Genomic DNA, 23,404 nt, shown 5'->3' with positions numbered 1-23,404 from the left:
GTTATAGGAGAGCTTCTTAGCCTTGGCCATTGGTTCCCTTGTAGATAACATAATTAACTAGTCTCTCCACCATTTTCCGTGATTCAGTTGCATGCAGCTCATCAAAAAATATTGTCTGCATGACCAAATATATCATCAAAAAGAATCAAGACTCATTATAAAAATTTAGAAAAGTTGAATACCTTAAGAGAGAGGATGATGAGTATAAAAATGTTGAGGACAAAATTGACCACTAATGCAACTGTGGTACAAGAACTCAACAACAGTTCCAATACACGGTTGGCAACACCAGGATGGAGAAGGTTTTCACCCATCAAACCATCTTACTTTAGTTTCACATAAGAAACTTCTGTCCAATATTAGAGGCCTATAAAGCTCAACACTGTACAGACTATTGATATTGATGAATACCCCACACCCATAGGATATAATGTAAATTTCATCAGGGCAACAAAAGTTCCAGGATTTCATGAGATAAAAATATACATGATCTCCCTTGCCCACTCAACTGCTCATTATGCAGGATTATCGAGAAGCCCACAAACTATAACTTAGTTTGTACATCTCCCCAAGGTCTGACCTCAATATAAGTGACCTGCATCAGAATATTAAAGAATAGGAAACTCATACATCAAGAAGGAACCATATCATACTTTTAAGTTTTAGCAGACAATATGATTTTCTAACCGATTATCTTCTGATGCTCTTATCACATTACTAGAAGCTATACCAACTCTAATCAAATCCAATGTGGAGAGATTCAGTGATGACACTTGTGATTAATAATATAAATCGATCAATTCATTTTCTTCTTTGTAAATTGATAGATAGATATTCAAGGAAATACCTACCCCTTTTCGATCAGAACATAGATCACGAGTTGTACAAGCCCCAACCGATTGGCTTTTGTGTCCCGTCAGCCACCAGCACAACGAAAATTCTTCTTTTTTTTTTTTCCAATTCAAATCTTGGTCAACTGAAAACTGGTTTGGTCCAACACAGATGGTGGAAAACAGCACGAAAATTCCTCTGCAATGATGATAGGCTAGGGTTTTAGAAAGAAAGAAAAGATGAGATGTTTAGAGAGAGAGAGAGAGAGAAATTGAAAATTAGGTATGGATGATTGTGACCTTCAGAGATGATGTACACTTCTCTAAACCATATCACGGCGAACCCGTAACATCTAGAACTGAAAAACAGAGGAAACGATCATCTTTTTCTTCAAGCCCATAATAAGGTTATTGTATTTTGAAAATACGTTAAGAACAGTACCACAACTCTGATGCATCTTCTCCTCGGCCTTAAAATCTTTTCTCTCTCTCTCTCTCTCTCTCTCTCTCGTATTTTCTTTTTTTTTTTCCATTTTTTGTTCAGTCTTCTCGCGCACAAACACATCCCATCTGGGAAGTAAGACAACATGAATGATGGCGGAGGTTATAGTCGGCGGTGGCTGGTTTAGGGCTTTTAGAGAATATGAGATATTTTTATTCAGAGAGAGAAACTGGAATCGATGAGATTGTAAGCTTCGGTTACTGTATACCAAAAAAAGTCGATGTAAGCTTGAATGAAAGTAGAATCGATAGCAATGTAAAGAGCCCCAAATTGAAACCTTATCCAGTAGAATCGATTTACGAGTGAGTGTTGGATTTATTGCTTCCCTTTCGTGGTTCGCTTACCCTTTAGTTACCCTAGTCGATCAATTCAAGCTTTCACGAAAAACCCTAGGTAGCAACTGATAGATACAAGAGGCATGGGGCGAAGGTAGGATTGTATCCGATTTCAAAGAGTAACAGTAGATTTCACTACCCTTTCCCGGTTCGCTTGACCTTTGGTTACCTCAGTCAATCTATTCAACATTTCAATAAAAACCCTAGGTAGCGACCGAGAGAGACAAGAGGGAAAGGAAGGAGTGTCGATAATCTGGGAAAGGGGAAAGAAGAAAAAGATGCAGGGTTTTTAATTTTTTAGGATTTCATTTTCCCCCGGATGGAACGCGCGTTCCATTAAAATTTATAAAGCGACGTCTTTAGACGACACACATTTTGTTATAGGTGCCCTCCGTGTTTTTTTTGTTTTTGTTTAGACACTATTTTAAGGGCACACAATAATGCATGACCTAAATCCTTAAATTTTTTGAAGAGATGACACTTTTTTAACATCACTCTCCATTGCGTAACATAAATCAATGAGTGTCGTTGTTTGCGCGTCGTAAAAGGCTATTTTTCTTGTAGTGAGCCAAAGCTTAGTGAGTTTTCCCAAAAAATATACCACAATATACATACAAGCATACATATAATGGCCTTCAATCCAAGACTGGTTCTCCCCACTTGCCTTCAGCATATAGCTCGTCTGCACTTGGCCTTCAGCACATCGTTGGCCCGAATGGGTATCTTGGCCTACCACACAAAGCATGACCGCTTCAACCCACACCTTAATATGTCAACATATATAACAAACAGACAATCAAACAATACAACAATACATACATCGGTTTACACTAATCTACCTATGTAACAAGTCATTACAACATACAAGGTCTTATACATCACACTACACCACAACTGGAAGATCACTAAATGAATTCAGATTTCTATATACTCAAAGGAAGAATAGACAGTCGAACATGTGATCTACTCTTGAGCAATAAACAAACAAGGAATAGACAACAAAGCCTAGATCAAGAGATATCAGGTTATCTTACATGGTTACATGCAACCCCTAGAACCATAACATCTTATTTCGGATCGTCTATGAATTACGGTTCGTGGGCTGTAACCCAGGCATGAGGAAGCCTTGAAGTTGTGATGAGTTACAAGAAGCGTAGGGCTTCTCGCCACCTTTCCGTGGATATGATATTCGTTGGAAACCGACTTATAATGAAGAAGCTATGATACTTTGAAGCTTTGGCAAGTTTAGTTCTTATTGAGAAATGGCTGGAAAATGAGTACGCAGGGCGTAAGTATGTGTACACTCAGCATACTTATGTGCATAGCATGGACGCGAAGACAACCTAGTACGCTGGGCGTACTATGCAGAGAATATAAATCCTATTATTTTTAGGTAACCCTATTTAAGGAACATGATGGCCTCATTTTCAGCCACCATTTCCAGCTTCCAACTCCTCTCAAAACCCTAATCTCGTTTCCATGGCTTGTGTGAGTGTGGTGGCTCATTTAAGTGTTTTTGGTGAAGCTCTTGTTGAAGAAGGAGTCTTGAAAGAGGATAGCTTGTGGATATGAGTTCTACCCTTGTTGGTGCATCTTCCAGAGCTATAAAGTTTGAAACTTTCTCATTGTTGTGCTAGTTCTTGTTTTGGGTCCATTTTTAGGGTTTGATGTCCTAAGATTGGAACTTTGTGAGTTTGGTGAACTCCATAGCGAATCTCCTGTCCTTTTTGTTGGGTTTTGAGCATTCTAACACTCTTATGGTGTACATGCAACCCTAAATACCTTGGATCTATGTTTTCTCTATTATACATGCAAATATCAATTTCCAAGGTATTTATCCTAACTAGCATATTATGAAGTACAAGTAATATATAATCTAGTAGAATTACATACCTCTTTGTTGGTGCTTGATTCCTTGGAGCTCAAGAGCCTAGTGCCCTAAGTGTGACACCTCAAATGGTTCACACAACATCGAATGCACTTGGAATAACTTGATAGAAAAATGCACACTTCATGAAATCGGCTTGCCCTCTACATACACACATAGCGGCCGATTTTGCACAAGAATAAGATGCTTATATATTTGTTACAATTAGGGTATACCCTAATTGTCATGGCTTTCCATTTCCTTAGATCCATGGGTTCAAATACACCATGGAGCATCCATGGAGTATCCTATGGATTTTAGCCCAACTTGATAATCCATGAAGTCTTAGCCTACTATACAAGTATGGATGTTTTACACAATCAACCCATATATTTAATTAGTCTTCTTTTGACCACTTAATTAATTCTAGATCAATTCTTGATCAATACTAATTAAATAATCTGATTAATATATCTGAACTTATAATATATTAATAAAGCTTAAGTGTTATTTCTCTCATTTTAGTCTATCCAAATGCATGATGCCATGCAACCCAAATGGACCATGCCGGGTCAGGTCAAGTATATGTCAATTATAGTTACGGACTTAGACACTAATCCAACAGTCTCCCACTTGGATAAGTCTAATAACTATTATTGCAAGTACGCCTTCACAACCTGACCAACAATCGTAGCTCTTAAAAGCTGCTGCTGAACTCTGAACAAATCAATGACGCGTCCATTAGATAAGTGATCATATATTCCTCCATTCTAGATATCATATGGACTGAGACATGGATTATAATCATTCTCTCTGTCCATTCGATGTTTCCCGATTTCCGATTTATGACGACCGACTAATTGAACAAATCAAATTAGTCCAGGACCGGCCGAGCACTTACATTTTGTCATCACTAAATCATCGAGGGGCCTACAGATATCGCTTTTATCCCATTAAGGTTAAAAGGAATGGATAAACTTCGACTCATATGCTTGTACTGACTACTTGTTGAATCATACACAAAGGCACATTTTATAACATCGAGTTACCAATGCGTTTTCATGCAATCAATGTATAACCAACTCGTAGTCAACAACTCATATCTCTAGGTTTGAAGAATAGAAGATATTACCATCTCATGATTCACTCGTGATAAAATCCATGAAGTGATTAAAATGAGCATGGGTTGAATCCAATACTCAGAACTTTTGAGCACTCATGAATGTTGTAGCAACCATTTCTATGTCTAATGCACCTTAGACAAATCTTACAAGCCAGATTCATGACAGTCTTAACTCATATCTACTTCCAACATATGACCAATTGTGGATGGTTTGAATAACTTAGTCGTTCAGGAAGAACGACCTAGTTATTCTGGAAGTCAAAACATGCAAAGTGAAACACAAAAATAATACTAATCTTGTATGGCCCCAATACTTTAAGTGTAAATAAAAACACCTTTTATCTAAGGACCATAGTGATTACTCATTATTTCATGTTTCGATTAATCAACTTAATACTTGAATTGAGACAATAGTCATGCCATGCTCCAAGCATGCACACTATGTTCGTCCAAACAATAGCTATGCCATACTCCAAGTATGCACACTATGTTCACATGTGGTCCTCTCTTTGTGAAACAGATCGATTGACAACATTTCAATGATGCTCATTTCACAATCCCAAATCCTTTACAATAAATGTAAGAACACCAAATTCTTGTCATTTATCGTAATCTTGTTAGATTCTAAACTTATATGCAATGATCCTCTTGTAATGTGTCACACCCCAAAACCAAGAACGGCGGAAACGTTCTGGGGCGGAGGACGTCATGTAAGGTAATCACAACACAGTAAATGTAAATAGGCAAACAACATCATCCATTGCATTAAATATATAAATTTAATACATGCGTGTTCTGTACAGTTTTAGACACCAAAAATATAACGTAACTCAAAATAATAAAATGATGAGTCTTGAGTACGCTCCATCATCTCAAAAGCTGGCATCGGTACCTGTCTACTGATGACCTGAGAATACAAGTTATTTTGAAAGAGTAGATCAGCATTAAGCTGGTGAGTTCATAAGTATTTTAGTGTCAATGTTCATTGTCAAAAACGTTTGAACCTGTCTCAATGTATAGGTTTGTAAAAAATGTAAGTAAATGTTTAAAAGTGTTTGCAAAAGTTTGAATCTCTCAGAAAATCCTATATTTTCTATAAAAGTAACCTTCTACGAAGGCTTAACTGTTTTGTAAACTCGTCTGTTGTAAGAGTGTGTAATTACCCAAGTATAACTATCATTTGATAAAATATAGTTTGTACATTAATGCTTAAGTGAGTTTATCACCAAAATATGTAATGGGTAAATCATTGTAGTACTGTAGCTTTGTATAATAAGAACTACTGTTGTACTAATTACTACTACCTTAAACCGGATTTATATTAAGGTATAATGTGATAATTGCACCATACTATCGACTGATAACAAACGACATAAAGAACGGTCGTGATAACGGAATGACGTTTGGCACCCGCAGACCTGCAGGTCCGGCTGTAGCTAGCAGCAAGGTGTAGGATAGTCAATCCAGTATAGATCTATACGCAAACTCAACGCTCTCCCTCCAAGAGAATTCTGGCTACAACTCGGGCCATGACATTTAAGGCATGCTCCGATACAGTGGATCACATTTGTTATCGTATTCTTGCATATGTGATGAAATGTTTCTTGTTCTAGAATAGTTGTATATGTTCTCGTAGTATAGTTGTATATATTATCTTCCTAGTATAGACTCATGAATGAACTGACTCATTGATCTAGCAGTTGTAATAGTATGGTTCTGTGTTACCCCGATGGTAACTTGTTAACGGTGCGTCTAGTACGTATGATTATGGAAGTACTTTTATGTCTATATATGTATATTTGATATGTAATTAACATGGAAACGACCTTCGGATGGTCACCCAAAATCCCACCAGACCACATCCAAATCGAGGAAAAGGAAATAGGGTGGATAGCCTTCCTAAGCCCTTTAAACATTATTTATACGTCTATACATATATGGGCATGCAATTTATAATATAAAAACATAAATAAGTATTTATAAGACATTTGAAACATAAGTATTATTTTTAAAGAAAGATTGACTTGATGTCAATCTATAAAACAATTTGAAGGCGTAGATTTGATTAAAACAGATTAAGTATAAGGAACATTTGTTTAAATCACAGTTGCAGTGTAAATTCGAAAAGTAAATGGGTTTGGAAAACATTTAGAAGTAAAACAGTTTGATAGATAGTTTGAATAGTGATAAAATCACTATTTCCCTAGTTATTAATCACATGTGATTAGTGCAATCACATGTGATTGAAACAATAACTATAAGTATTTAACTCGTATTCCCCCCCGCCCTTTGAAAGCATATAAAAGCATTTAGAATATTTAACAGGTTGATTAAGGGGTATGAAACTCACATGATTGATTGAAGAAAGCGAGATGGAAAACCGGACAGAGTTTCGTCTCGGAAAACGGATTTTTCTCGGGATTCTCGGGAATCTCGGGAGTAAATCGACCCTCGGGACTTGAGCAAAAAGACCAGAGCTTCGGGTTATAACGGGCACGGAAAACGAGGCAAGGTTGTGAGAGAGAGGAGAGAAATGAGCAACATTTTTGGAAAGCCTCGCATCCTATTTATAGGAAGGCTGAACCGCCTCCGTACGCGGGGCGTACGCTCGTACGCAGCACGTACGCGTACGTCATGCATGACCGAAGCCTCGAATGCCTCGGTTCGGATGGGACGGGTTGCTGGGTACGCGGGTCGGATGGGACGGCGGGTCGGACGGGACAGCGGGTCGGACGGGTCGGAGCTTCGGACGGGTCGGACGGGTTAGATTCTTCGGATAGTGCGACGTGGACGATCCGAGACCCTCGATCTCAGTACGCGGGGCGTACGAAGGTACGCAAGGCGTACTTCGGTCCAATCCGATGACTCCCCTTCGGATATTACCGGGAATTTATAATTAAATTCATATTTATTTTAAATAAACTTCAAAAATTCATATCTCCCTCATACGAACTCCGTTTTTGACGTTCTTTATATCCACGCGAAGGTGAGACCATGATCTACAACTTTCGTTTAGATTCCGTTGGCAAATTCCGAAATTATTTTTATTATTTATTTATTAAAATGACGTGGTTAAGGAATTTCTTCAAAAATTCATAACTTCCTCATCTGAAGTCAGATTTGGACGTTCTTTTTATGTACGCAAACCTTGATATGATTCCTACTACTTTATTTAATCCGAATAAGATTTTAGGAAGGTTACATTTTGACCTAAATTTGATCGGTTTTACATTACATTGACTCGAAATATCGGGTTGTCACATAATGAGTATGCACACAAGTCACAAGGACTTGGCAACAGACATTACAAAGTATGTCCAATGGAATACAATCCCATGGAAATGAAATCTCGAATTCAAAGTACATTCCTTTGAACATCCTTCTTTGCATTAAGTTCTTTAATCTTACATAGATTCAAAGAATAACTTCCACCTATGGAAACAATTCCATATTCCCATTTTGACCATCACTTTTGAACAAGAGTTGCCTCTTTTCAAAATATGTCAATATGGTCCTTACTCTATACTTCCAATTGTCCATGAGTGACCAATCTTTGGTAAACCTCAGATTGTCCTCGAAAATTGCTTAATCATTTTAGTCATGTCTAATTCTATTCCTTTTTCCCTCCTAATGTCCTAGGCATTTGGAAAATTTGGAATAGATTACAACACATGTAATCGAACCTATATCCGAAGCATATGGGACACGATTCATGCTATAAAAAGATTTTATTTGCCATGTTCTCATAATTCGAACTATGAAGAGGTATGCCGTAATCATAATCGAATTTTTAGAATGAAACATATATAGAATTTCCTTATGTTGAACCATTCCAACATAACATTCATATATATCCTTGACTAAAGTTGATTAAAATCTCAATCTAAGCTTTTAGAATTGGAATGAAGTATAAAATCCCCTCCCTTAATTATAGCAAAAGAAGTTTTCAAAGCGAATTGAAACTTTTGTTTTCTATAATTAAAATTGCTTATTTGCAACACTTAACACAATAATCATGCTCCCACTAGAAGAATGATTATTATCTTACTAGCATGATACTTATGCCCCCACTAGCTTTGACATGTACCTAGAAATCAGCTTGACTTCTAGAAATCAACACTTTATTGACTTTCTTACCAAAGTTCAGATTTCTGATACGAGATGCTTTTATAAAACTTTATCAAAATCCTACACCTTTCCTTAGATAGTTCACATGTTTGTCTAGACCTTTTTCCATTCTCACTAGTTAGTGTGCCGGTTAACCACACACACTCCACTAACGACATGATAATGCAAATATCATAACTGCTATCTACTTAAATCTACTTAGTGAAAGAGTTTCCTCACCATCATTTTCATGAATCGGAGAGAAACCTTATAACACTTAGATTTTATGGTGGAAGTGTTCCTATCCATGTGAATTTGTCATAACCTTAATCACAAGACAAGTGAAAAATCCAAACACATATGGACTGAAGGTCATGGGCTAGTGATTAACAATACTCTTGATTAGTTCTTGAAATTATTTCAGGATCTTTTAGACTTCCACTATCCTCTTGACAGATAAGACTCTCTTGTCAAATATTTAAGAGATAGTGTGAATTCTAATCAAGACAAACACTTCACACAATTGGCCTTAATTGGTCTTTATTTTATCCAAAACATCACAACTTACCAATTTCAAATGTACAAGAGTAAGAAAACATTTTACCCTATATTTGACAAGTGTTTTAAACCTTTCTTAATATTATGTCACTCAAGGCTCAATCTTGGAGTGTGACTCTAAGATTTGATTTGGAACAAAGTATGATTTATCTTTTGATTTAACCATTTCAATTATTCATGATTCCTCTCCGTATCCAAACAAATGCACTAAGGTGTCCTTAGAGAATCAATTGTGATATGGTTTCATAATCACTAAGATAATCATAAAACAAGATACTCAAGTACTCTCCCATCTCTTCAGATTGGAGAAACTTTTATCTTTCTGCCTTATTTGATTCTTCTTATCCGTTTAGTCATACATTGAAACGTTTCCAATATTTCAGAATTACTCTTAAACTTGTAAGCATAACCCTATTTTCTAAACTTTAGTAAATCATAACGAATAATCTTATCAACCTTTGTGGTGGACCTGACCAGCACACAACCAAGTGTACCCAATCCTTTAGTCCTTCACTTGACTCACACATACATGTGAACAAGGTCTTAGTCTTAATTTCCCAAAGATGAAAATTCTCATTCATCACACAATACAACTTGCATGATTCCAAGTTTCTATCCAAATGAAACTTGGGTGATGAGATTCTTTCCTTATTTGGTAAATTATGAGACTACCACAAATGAAAGAATCAAATCCATTTACCAATATTGCTTATCAATGGGAACATATAAACAACAATTTTTTTTCACAAGTGCCATTATAAGGATACTTAAAAAATAAATAAAAAAACAATATTTTCTTTTATTTTAAACTTGCGGAAAAAACTTATCCTTACAATGCAAATACATATGAAAACTTGTTGTTATCTATTCCTAGCAATATTTCATAACTCTTATGCAGCGGCTCAAAATTCTGGTCATCGGACCATGCGATCAGAATCAACACACTCTTTCTTTAAGCTTCCTTTGATTCTTCCAAAACATCAAAATGCAATTACATTGCATTATGTATTAAGAATCTTGAAACAGGATCTTAATAGAGTTAGATAATGGGCTCTTCCTAAAGTAGAGTCAAACATTTGACTTTACTTTCCTTATGGACATTTACGTAAATTCGGCAGCTTCGCAACCAATGTCCCTTTTATTGGCAAAAGAAATATATGGACTCTTTGGAAATGGTGTACGGGACTTTCACAAACTTAGCATTTCTCTTTAACATTAGGTCAAACGACTTGACCATGGCGGATACCCTTTCAATTGGGATGAGAAAGTCTTTCTAGACTTCCAACGTCACCATTGTCAATGTCCAAATAGGTTTGGGAAGTAGATCTTCCAATCTAATTTGCTTTACCAATGCTCCAAATCATTGCTGATTCAGCATCACTAAGCAAATAGGTAAGATCATTAAGGGTCATGTCGTGATCTGTCATCGGGGAGTGACTGAAGAACCAAGTCAACAACTAGCTACCTCGAGACTCCGACACCCGACACTCTCGGCTTGTCAATATGTGACTTAAACTCCAAGACCTAAGCACATATAGACTTTGTTGCCAATAGGGATTGAGTGACTTAGAACTTATCAAGTCATGAAACATGTGGGATAGGGAGATTTACTGGAGGAGGTGGAGGAAATGAAGTGTGATTTCCAGTCCCATTAGTGCTCAATAAAGGGATTAGTCTTTCACCTTAATTGCCTTTTGGGATATCATCTTCATTAGGAAGCTTGTTCCTATAGATTTAGGAAGACCATAGATGTCTAAAGGAGACATCCATAAGGGAGAAATTCAAGTTAGTTGATTTAAAGTCCTTAACATAACACCCAATATGAAATATTAAGGCTAGGACCCAACAAACTATTTTATAACTTGGGAGAGGGATGCTGTAATCCAAGCTATAGAATATTTGTAGGTAGGTAAATGACGATTTACCAATTTCGACCATGAAAAACGAAATTATTCATTAAGTTTTAATTGGATTTAAAACTCCTAAATCTTTTGAGATACATTGAACTTTCAACGACATGTTTGAATCTCAATTGTGCCCTCTCAACTTTGTGACTGGGATGCCGAGGATCACAAACAAGGTGTGAATAACCATGCAAATTGACTTGGTACCCTTAATTTTATAACTTAATCAATGTGCCAGTTAACCACACACACTCCACCGATCTATGATAAAACTTAAGTCACCCTTTGCCACACATTGTCAGTCCCATGTTAGTGTGCCGGTTAACCACACACGCTCCACTAACGACTTAACAAAGGTGCAAAGTGTAATTTCATGGGTTAGCACCATTTCACATTTTCCTAAGTAACTAAGATTGGGAATTTATAAGTGTTTAGTTACTTAGTATTTATCATTATACTTTTAATGAAGGGAGAATTATAGTCATTTCCTACCAGTTCGGCTAACGACCCCCCATCAGTCAAGGAAGTGGTGGGTAAGAGTGGACACCCATTAAACTGCCATTTTATAGGTAGTAACCTTATACCCCCCTTATAGACCGGCTTCGTGAATGAGGCCTACTAATGGTAAGATTGATTTTATCTTACACATATCTATATAATTAAAATTATAATAATAGTATAAGGTTGTATTTTAAACATTTAAAATACTTGGTGGTTTAATCTATTAATTAAACTATACTCTTAATTTAATTAAACTTAAACATGTCTTTATGGAATTATTAACTCTTTTAATTAAACACTTGAATTAATTTAATGAAGTTCATAAAGTTTGAATTTTAACTTTTAAAATTGTAGAGTTTGGAATTAAAGCATTAATGTGTGTGAAACTTTACAAATTTCAAAACTTGAGGGCAAGTTTTGAAACTATTTAAAACCTTTCATTTCATAACTTATGAGTTTAATGGTTCATTAAAATGAAGACTCTTCATTTTTATGTAACCTCTTATTCTTTAATAACACTTTTAAAGAAGCGACTCTTAAACATCCATAACTTGGAGTCATCAAAACAATTTAATGAAAAGACTCTTCATTTTTTGTGTAACCTATGCAACTTTTATGAGCTTTAAGATTCATAAATGTGACCTTTTATGTTACTTTGATGACAAGTTACAAAAATACCTTTTATGAACTTCTTTTGGATTAATATGGATTGAAAGCAACTAACAAATAATATGTTTCATCAATCTAAATTACTCATAAAACAATGCAACACAAAAAAAAACTTTTGGTAATCCATAACTTGATGACAAGTTATGGAGTCCATACAATTTTATCATGATCATGAATTATACTAACAAACAATTTGCACATAATTTCTATAATCTAACAAAACTCATAAGCATGAACATTCATAATAACCAATTTTTCAAGAATTACATAAACACATATAAAACTTGAAACTTTGATTATAGCATTGAAATTGGTTTAGCATAATCATTACCACATTAAAAAATAGGTTTTATAAGTCCAAAACAGTTAAAGGTAATGATTCTAGACCAATTCCAGCACCAAAACTCGAAGATATCTTGTTTGGGGGTCCAAATCGTCGAGTGCATGAACCAACTCGGCGAGTTAGATGAGTTTTTCCTTGGACTCGTCGAGTCCCTTTATGGACTCATCGAGTCCCTATCCAGACAGCACAAAACTTTGTTTTTTAAGCCAATTTTGCAAGTATAAGTGAAAACAAGCCTAGGCTCTGATACCACTATTGGGTTTTCAGCATTCTAACACTCTTATGGTGTACATGCAACCTTAAATACCTTAGATCTATGTTTTCTCTATTATACATGCAAATATCAATTTCCAAGGTATTTATCCTAACTAGCATATTATGAAGTACAAGTAATATAAAATCTAGTAGAATTACATACCTCTTTGTTGGTGGTTGATTCCATCGAGCTCAAGAGCCTAGTTCCCCAAGTGTGACACCTCAAATGGATCACACAGCACCAAATGCACTTGGAATAACTTGAGAAAAAACTGCACACTTCATGAAATCGGCTTGCCCTCTACATACACACATAGTGGCTGATTTTGCACAAGAATAAGATGCTTATATAGTTGTTACAATTAGGGTAAACCCTAATTGTCATGGCTTCGCATTTCCTTAGATCCATGGGTTCAAATACACCATGGAGCATCCATGGAGTATCCTATGGGTTTTAGCCCAACTTGATAATCCATGGAGTCTTAGCCTACTATACAAGTATGGATTATTTACACAATCTACCCATATATTTAATTAGTCTTCTTTTGATCATTTAATTAATTCTAGATCAATTCTTGATCAATACTAATTAAATAATCTTATTAATTAATATTTTAGAACTTATAATATATGAATAAAGCTTAAGTGTTATTTCTCTCATTTTAGTCTATCAAAATGCATGATGTCATGCAACCCAAATAGACCATGCAGGATCGGGTCAAGTATATACCAACTATAGTTACGGACTTAGACACTAATCCAACACTTTTAAGTGTATTGGGTTGCATTGATTCATAAAAATGAGAACTTGTTCGCCTAGACTTCTTCATGCATGTGTTAAGAGGATTTAAGAGAGTCTTAATGGTTATTTTGGAAGTTTGGTCCCATTAAGACATTCAAACCGATAAAGTTGCCAGCTTTATCAGTTAGGAGCTTGTAACAAAGCTTCCCTGAGGTTTGGATGCTTTGGGCTAAAGCGGTTTAGCCGAAAATGGAGTTTCTAGACCTGAGCATTACACCCCGCGTAAGTCCTAGTATGCGCCGCGTATTGGTCTAGTTTCCCCGATCAGGATTTGTGAGTATGCTGAGAGTACCAAGGGAGGTATGCCCCGCATAATCTCATTGTGGGCTTTTGGGCTAAATCTCGTGTTGGGCCTTAAGTGTTGGGCTTGGATTTTGGGCTTCATGTATTGGAGATTTTGGATCAGAGGAATATATATATATATATATATATATATATATATATATATATATATATATATATATATATATATATATATATATATATATATATATCTTAGGGCCTTGTGTTGGGCTTGCCATTTGGACTTAAGTTTAAGGGTTGGTGTTGGGCTGAAGATTATTTTGAAGACTGCGTCCTTTGGGCTCGGCTGTTTAGTTATTTTGTTTACACTCCGGTTTGGGCTGTCCAACCGAGAGCCCACTATGTTAAATATAAAAGTATATGCTTGCATGCATATTAGGTCAATGATTAATAAGGATTAGAACTATAGATCAGAGCTTAACGATAGTATTTGCAGGTTTCTTTAATCGTTCTTGTAACCTTCTAATCCTCTACAGTTGATGTTCTTAATCGAGCTCTTCTGAGGATTTTTTTTAATCATTCGACACGTTTGATTCAATCTTGTCTCGTTCTTATTTGCGTGTTCTCACAGATTTATATTTAATTACTTGTTCAAGATCTAATCGATCTTCATAGATTAAAGGTTAATTTAATCTCATCAATTGGTATCAGAGCGGGAGGCTGTGTAATCAATACACATCTTTTCTGTGAAAAGGTTTCAATTAGGGTTTTTCCGCAATTACTGATATTTATTGAGCCATCATCTCATTATTGACGTACCTTGATATTTATTGTTTTGCCCTAATCTGCTTTATTACAAGTCTGATCTTTGAACAGGTTTTTTTTTTCGATCATAATGGACGATACGCAATCAAATCCTATTAATATTTCCAACAGCATCGGTTTGACGAAAAAGATTCCAATCTTATACACCCATGACTATGAAGTATGGGCGCATCACTTCGAAGACTACGTGATTGGATCTGAGGATAATGGATACCTCATATGGGAAGGCATCATTAATGGACCGTTTTCTCATTCTGCAACGTCCAGGATTATTAAGACACAAAAGGAGTACAATGATCTGCTGAAGGATGTTAAGGATATTGCACAAGACGAGAAGGACAAATTCCAGTGCAATATCAAGGCGTTAAGGTTAATCAGATTCGCCCTTCAATCCGACACCTTTAGGTTGGTCAGCTCATGCACGACAGCGAAGGAAGTTTGGGATAGACTTCGCGAACTGTATTCTACAAACGAGGATCTTGAACATTCTATCCAAACCTTGCTCTTATCTGAGTTTGGAGAATTCAGGCAAGGAGCCGAAGAAACAGTGACCCAGACGTTCGATCGCTTCAATCATCTTCTTAGCAAGATGATCAAACACGATATTGAATGGAAGCTTATCGAGCAGAAGGTTACTTTCTTAAATGGTCTGAGGTCTAAATGGAGAGCAGTGGTTTCTACAGTCAAAGCCCATGAGCAGTTTAAATCATACTCTTTGGCGAAACTAGTGGGTATTCTCAAGTCCCAAGAGAAGATTGTGCTGCAAGAGAAGAACGTTGTTTCAAGCCTTGGTTCGTTGGCCCTCCTATCAAAAAGTAAAGCTGTGATGGAGGATGAAGACCTCAACTTGGAGGAGTATGACCTCACGTCTGAGGATTATGCCATGATGGTGTCCAATCCCAAGAGGTTCATAAAGAAGAGATTCCCCAGCAATAAAAACCGAAACTGGCAGGGGAGTTACAGCTCAGAAAAGGTGAACAATGAACCGAAGGGTGAGGAGCCCAAGAAGGAACCGATGGTGGATGGCGATTCCGGAGTAAGCTGTTACTACTGTGGTGGGAAAAACCACTATGCTAAGGATTGTGTCCTTAAGAACATGGTTGAAAAGGATGATGGAAAGGATGAGGAAGCTGTGTTGCAGAAGAGGCTGGATGAGTTGAGAAAGAAGAAGTCTACCGCTAACCCTTCTATTAATGCTCTTATTGTGCAGGGTTCGGTTGCTGATGACGAGTTCGGTAGCACGGAAGTTTGGTCTACCGACTCAGAAGATGATGAAGTGAGGAAACCTACCCATGGAAAGGCTTATGTGACAAAGGAGGAGAGCAGTGCAGGAAGATGCTTCATGGTGTCTGACGTATCTCAAATGAGGGGATACAACACTGATGGTGGAAGCGATGGACCGAAGGTGCAGGAGGACATGTGCTTTACGGCCAAACCACTCAGCCAGCAGTTCAATGAACTTGATGAACTGATAAAGAAGGTACAATCGGTTTTCATTTAATCTAAAGTACCACCATCCTCATATGAGAAAGAACTAAAAAACGTTAATACAAGAATTTCTCATCTAGATAGTAGCTTAACTCAAACTCGAGTCACCAATTCTAACCTAACTGATCAATTAAGTAGGGTGGCGTCGAAGAGTGAGGAGCGGCGAATGTGGATCGAGTTGAAGGAGTCTGAATTAGTTAAAGTTAAAGACGAAAACATTTATTTGCAAAGAGATAATTTAAAATTGTTAAAACAGCGGAATGTTTTTTGTTTAATTGCAAAACGTCTATATTCTAATATTACTCAGCTTCACTTGGACTGTGAAATAGGCCAAAAGATCCATCGCATGATTTTGCCCTTCCTTGAGTTTAAGGAGGATGAAATCGATGCCGAAGCCTACAATTGTGAGAGTGATATCGTCTGATGATGTCAATCCGACATACATGTATGGACTGGACAAAATTGAGTCCTTCATTAAATCCAAGGACCACAAGGACATGCTTAAAAATCTTTTGGATGAAAATGATAGACTTAAACTGAGAACCGAAACCATACAAAAATTTGACTCTTTAAACGCCAACGTAAGCTCAGAAAACAAAATTGATGTTGAAAATGCATCTGAGCTTAACGAAGACGACAACATGAGTGAAATTTCTGTAGAAGACACGGTTGACTGCTCAGAATTTGTTAAAAGCGAACCTGAAAACCACAAGAATCTTATCTCTGAAAATTCTGTGGAGTTCGCTCGATTGTCCCAACAAAAGTCCCCGAAATTAGCAGAGAAAGCAGTTGTGTATCAAAAGGTCAGAACCACTCCGAATCAAGTATACAAGGTGACTGGAGTAACCGAACATCAAACAGCTGAACTCACAGCTATTGTAAACGAAGACAATGTTGATGGCTATGATGAGTACTTCTGGTCTGCTCCAATAGATAATGCAAACGAAACGGTTGGCTTATCTGAAAGAACCTCCTGGATGAGTAAATGTAGATACATACCTGAACCCTTGAATAAGCCGGATAATTTCGATGAGCCAAGCACTAGTGGTACGAAAGATATTCCTCAGGAGGATGAAAGTTCGGCAAAAGAAGACGTTCCCTCTACTCCCTCAGCTCAAAGTGAAATTCCTTCAGATATTCCCTCTACTCCCTCGGCTCAAAGTAAAACTCCTTCAATTCAAAAGGAACCAGCCAAGGAGAAACCGAAAACGAAAGCTAATGTTCATCATCAACCAAAGCAGATGAGGAATAAGAAGCGAGAAAGGAACCAAAGATATAGGAAGAATCTCTCAGAAAGGAGACAATTCTGGCAATCCCAAAATGCATACTTCTCTCATCAAGACAAGAATCTGAAGTATGAAAACAATCCTGTCGAAAAGTTTGAAAGTCACAACAACCGAAAGCCAAGGTTCGGTTCACAAGAAAATACAAACCGAAAGCAAAGGTTCGGTTCTGAGAAAGACTTCAACCGAAAGCCAAGGTTCGGTTCACAAGACGAGTCCAACCGAAAGCAAAGGTTCGGTTCTGAAGTCAAAAGAGAACAAAACTCTAAGGTATGTCCCTCCAATGATCAAAAGCAAAAGGGTCACCTAGAGTCTCCAGCCAAGAAGTCCTCTCCATCTAAACCCACTTCTTCTACTTCTTCTAATTCTTCTACCAATTCATCTCCATCTCACTCTAAAGCTGATTCTGTTCATTCTCAAAAATCTCATCCGTCAGCTGAACAAAGGGGCAAGCAGAAGGTCAATGAATCCAAACCAGAGTCCAAACCGAACGCACCCAATCCTAATAAGATAAAAGTTTTTACCATTAAAAAGAAAGATGAAACAACACTCATAAAACGAACATATCTAGTTGACATCTCTCTTACTATTCCTGTTCCCATGAAAAGCTCACGTGGACCCAAGAAACTTTGGGTTCCTAAATCTGCTTAATTTTTGCAGGTTATAAGTGACGAGCAGTTCGAGGAAGAATGGTACATCGATAGTGGCTGCTCACGTCACATGACAGGGAGGAAAGAGGAGCTCAGGGAATACAGATCTCTTGCAAATGGTGGCAACGTCAAGTTTGGAAATAATTCTTTCGGCACCATAAAGGGATACGGGATGATAACAAATGGTGACTTTACTATAAGGAAGGTGGCTTATGTAGAAGGAATCCAACACAACCTCATCAGTGAATCTTAGCTTGTTGGAGGTACAGGTCTAAAAGTCTCATTCGATGATGAAGGTTCTGAAATTATTGAGAAAAAGACAAAGAAGGTAATTCTCAAGTCGGAGCGAAAGGGTGAAATGTTTCCCTTAAACCTTAAACCTATCAAAGGAAACCCAGCTATATGCTTGTTATCAAAAGCTTAATCCGATGAAAGCTGGTTGTGGCACCGAAGACTCTCTCATCTCAACTTTAAAGATATCAACCGACTTGTCACTGGAGGTCACGTTAGGGGTCTTCCATTGCTCAAGTTCGACAGAGATCATTTGTGTGCTGCATGCGAAATGGGGAAGCAGAGTCGTCAAAGTCACCCATCTGTAATTAACACAAAAGTTGTTGAACCACTCGAATTACTTCATATCGACTTGTGTGGTCCTTCATCTATTGAAAGCATCGGTGGTAACAAGTATATTCTTGTTATTGTTGATGACTTTTCACGATTTACATGGGTGTTCTTTCTAAAGCTCAAATCTGAAGCGACTCATAAGCTGAAATTGTTCATTAAGCAGATTGAAGTACAGCTCAAGAAGGTCGTTCACAACATTAGGAGCGACAATGGTCTGGAATTCAAGAACAAGGAGTTTGAAGAGTTTCTTGCAGAAAAGGGAATTAGTCACAACTTCTCAGCTCCCTACACACCACAACAGAACAGAATTGTCGAAAGACGAAACCGATCTTTGTGTGAAGCTGCCCGAACTATGCTAAGTTTCGCTTCCTTACCTCTTTATTTTTGAGCTGATGCTATTTATGCTGCTTGTTTTACACAGAACAGGTCTTATCTCAACAAGAGATTCACGCTATCATACGAGATTCTCAATAATAGAAAGCCCAATGTGAAATTTTTCCATGTGTTCGGCTCTCGGTGTTTCATCTTTAACTCTAAAGAACACCGCAACAAGTTCGACGTCAAAGCCGACATGGGAATTTTTCTGGGATACTCGCTCACATCCAAGGCATACAGAGTCCTAAACAAGCGTTCGAGAAAAATTGAAGAGACATCACTAACTGGGCATCTTTCCTCAAAAAGCTATGTGACCTTTAACGATGGCTATGTCAAAAAGCTACAAGCCAAAGAAGACATCGCTGGGGAAATCTTTCCTCAAACTGGGCAAGTCACAGTCTCGATCGCTAACTTATATGATAAATTTCTGGAGCTCTTTGACGAACCAGAGAAAGCTTCTCTCTCAGAAGCAGGTGCAGCAGACAACAAAGTTGATCACATGAAGCGGATTGTCGAAGATGCTGCAAGGAGAATGTATGAAGGCGGATCGACTACTGATGACTCTCTATCCAACAATGCTTCAGTCGAGGGGGAGCCAAGCTCACAAGTCCAAGCGGAGCCAAGTTCTACAACTTCAACCGAAGGTCCTTCATCAACCGAAGGCCCTTCACCAACCGAAGGTGTCTCTCCAACCGAAGGTGCCTCTCCAACCGAAGGTGCTTCAATGCCTGAAAGTCCAGCACCACAAGTAATCCCAGAACCTCAAGTTTCTCAAAGCTTATCAATCGAGGGGGAGCATGATGATATGACGCTTGATTACGATAGCCAATCTGAGCCAGAAGAAATGATCAATGCTGAACTAGATCCAACCTTTGATCCGAATTACCCTCCTCTTACCAAATGGACCAGAGATCATCCTATCTCTCAAGTAGTTGGTGATGTATCTGAAAAGGTTCTGACCCGATCACAACTGAAGGCAAAACAGACATCCTTATTTTCAAAGGTTGAGTTTTGTATGTTTAACTCATTCGTATCAAAAGTTGAACTGAAGACAGTTAACACTGCCCTCGATCACTCTGATTGGGTTCAAGCAATGCAAGACGAACTGAACGAATTTGAAAGGAACAAAGTCTGGCGCCTCATTCCAACTCCTCCAGATGCTTCGGTTGTTGGTCTCAAATGGGTTTTTAGGAACAAAATGGACAAGGAAGGTAATGTTATAAGGAACAAGGCTCGTCTGGTGGTAAAGGGATACTGTCAGGAGGAAGGGATAGACTATGAAGAGACTTTCGCTCCAGTAGCTAGGCTAGAATCTGTTAGAATATTTCTGGCTTATGCTGCCCACAAAAACTTTGAAGTTTTCCAAATGGACGTCAAGTGTGCATTTCTCAATGGAGAACTCGAAGAAACTGTGTATGTGGAGCAACCTCCTGGGTTCGTGAACGAAAAGTATCCAAATCATTGCTATATTCTGGATAAAGCTGTGTACGGCCTCAAACAAGCTCCGAGAGCCTGGTATGAAACGCTAACTAAATTTTTGAAGATGTCTAAATTCAAACAAGGTTCAGTTGACCCAACCTTCTTCCGCAAAAAGGAAGGTAACCACCTTATGATAGTTCAAATTTATGTCGATGACATCATCTTTGGCTCCATGAATCCCAGCTTAACAGCTGAATTCAGAAAGTTGATGGAGACTAAGTTTGAAATGAGCTCAATGGGTCCTATTAACTTTTTCCTTGGTTTAAATATAAGATAGGGACCCGAAGGCATCTTTATCAATCAGGAAGCTTACACGAAGACTCTCCTAGCAAAGTTTGGCATGATGGGAGACTCAAAAGTCAAAGTCCCAATGGCATTCGGCACCAAGCTTACCCCATCTCTAGACAAACCGGCTGTCGATTTCACGCTCTATCGTCAAATGATAGGCTCACTAATGTATCTTACTGCTAGCAGGCTGACATCATGTTTTTTGTGTGTTATTGTGCTCGATTTCAGGCAAACCCACGCGAACCTCACATGCTTGCAGTGAAGAACATCCTACGCTATCTAAAGCGAACCACCTCCTTAGGTCTATGGTATCCATCCAACTCAGGCTTCTTCGTTCAAGCCTATTCTGATGCTGACCTTGGAGGATGTGGACTCGACAGAAAAAGCACAACTGGTGGCTGTCAATTCCTTGACGGGAAGTTGGTCATCTGGCAATCCAAGAAACAAACGTGTGTGTCGTTGTCTACTGCCGAAGCGGAATACATTGCCGCTGCATCCTGCACATCACAAGTGATTTGGATCCAGATTCAACTTCGAGACTATGGACTCAACATGAAGAAGATCCCACTATATTGTGACTCTGAAAGTGCAATTAGGATCTATCATAACCCAGTGCAACACTCTAAAACCAAACACATAGCACTGAGGTATCACTTCATCAAAGATCATGTGGAAGATGGAAACGTCGAAGTTCACTTCGTAAGAACCACTGATCAACTGGCTGACGTCTTTACCAAAGCTCTTCCTGAAGCATCATTCAATAAAATATTGCAAGGGCTAGGTATGATGGAATCAGAGTCAGTACCTCACACTACCTCTCAACCTCAAACGTAAGAAGCGAAACCAACCGAACGTTCGAGTTCGGTTAAACCATCTGACTCGCTCATCACTTCAAAGGTAGTTTTTCTCTATTGTATATTTCTTGTACAATTTTGATTTTCTTTGTGTTAAAAGTATTTTCCAATTGCATGTCTAAATTCCTTGGTTTCTCAAAATTTTCCAAAACCGAAACCTACGGAAGGTTCGGGTTCGGTTTTTCAAAATTTTGTTGAACCGAAACCAACTGAAGGTTCGGGTTCGGTTTTTCAAAATTTTCTGGAACCAAAACCAACCGATTGCTCGGGTTCGGTTTTTCATTTTTTTCCCAACCGAAACCAACCGAACGTTCGGGTTCGGTTTTCTCTTTTTTTTCTCTTAAAAACACCAAAAATATTTTTCTTTTTTTTTTGTGTGTTCGTTCGCTTATGGGAATATAATTTGATGAATTACTTAAGTGTCCCTAGAAGCATGCTGCTGTATGTGTCCCAAGCCTAATAAGATTTTGAATAATAGTCTTCATGACCTGGTATACACAAACCTTGTCTTCCCAATAAGGCTAACACATTTATTCTAATCGTGAGCTACCTCACTCTCTTCTCACATGAGTTAAGAGTTTCCTGCTTGGTCCTTATTTTCACAGCAGAGGTACTATGTTTTCTTACACCATCTCCATTTTATTTCTCCATTACATTCGTTTCCTCATCGTAACCCTTGAGACTCTCATAAATTACCACTGAGGTTTATGGTTACACAACATCTGTGTTTATGATCTTAGTTTCGTGTCACTACGAGCTGAGTGAAACCCCAAATTCAACACCTAATGAATTGACGGTGAACAATTAATTTGCTCAAGTTTTCACCAAAGGATTGACGAATGTACCCTAATGAAATCTCAAACTTTCTTTTGTGTGATTCCTATGAAATTGTTAAACAACATAACATTTCTTCCCTTGGGATCCAGTTTTTATTTTTTTCTGAGATTTTATAATTTTCCAAGCCAATTTAAAATAAATTCCTACCTACTTGTTCAACAGGCTACACCGGTCTCACAAGTACTTTGTTCACTTTCTTTCTTACTTCAAGAATAGAATTGCTGAATCAAAGTGAAAGCCACCCTTATTTAGCCTAATTAAAAGAAGCCTTTCAACATTTATTAATAAGTGTTTGATCGTAATTCAACGGGAATCCACACTAACACTTTAAGGTCTCTCTTTACCTTAAAGGAAGAGATTCGTGCCCGGGATCATCAGTTTCGTGTCATTATTGACATCACAGAATATCCTTAAAAGAGTTGCTTTATTTCTTTTTCTTTTACACTCTTTGCACGAAAATCTTTGATGTAACGCCTGTGTTTCGGGCTTGCCATTTGTAGCAATGTAATAGTCTAGGTTGACCTTTGTAACCCGTTTTGAAATAGTAAAAGTGTATTATTTGAGTATTATGTGTTTTGTGCTTAATTGCTTAATTATGTGGTTTGATTAATTAAGAATAAAAATAAGCGTCAAAATTTAAGTGTAAAATAAACTTAATATCT

The sequence above is a fragment of the Lactuca sativa genome, chromosome 7 (assembly GCF_002870075.4).
Source record: "Lactuca sativa cultivar Salinas chromosome 7, Lsat_Salinas_v11, whole genome shotgun sequence".
Taxonomy (NCBI): domain Eukaryota; kingdom Viridiplantae; phylum Streptophyta; class Magnoliopsida; order Asterales; family Asteraceae; genus Lactuca; species Lactuca sativa.
The sequence above is the reverse complement of the archived record's forward strand: the minus strand, read 5'-3'. Positions refer to the sequence as shown.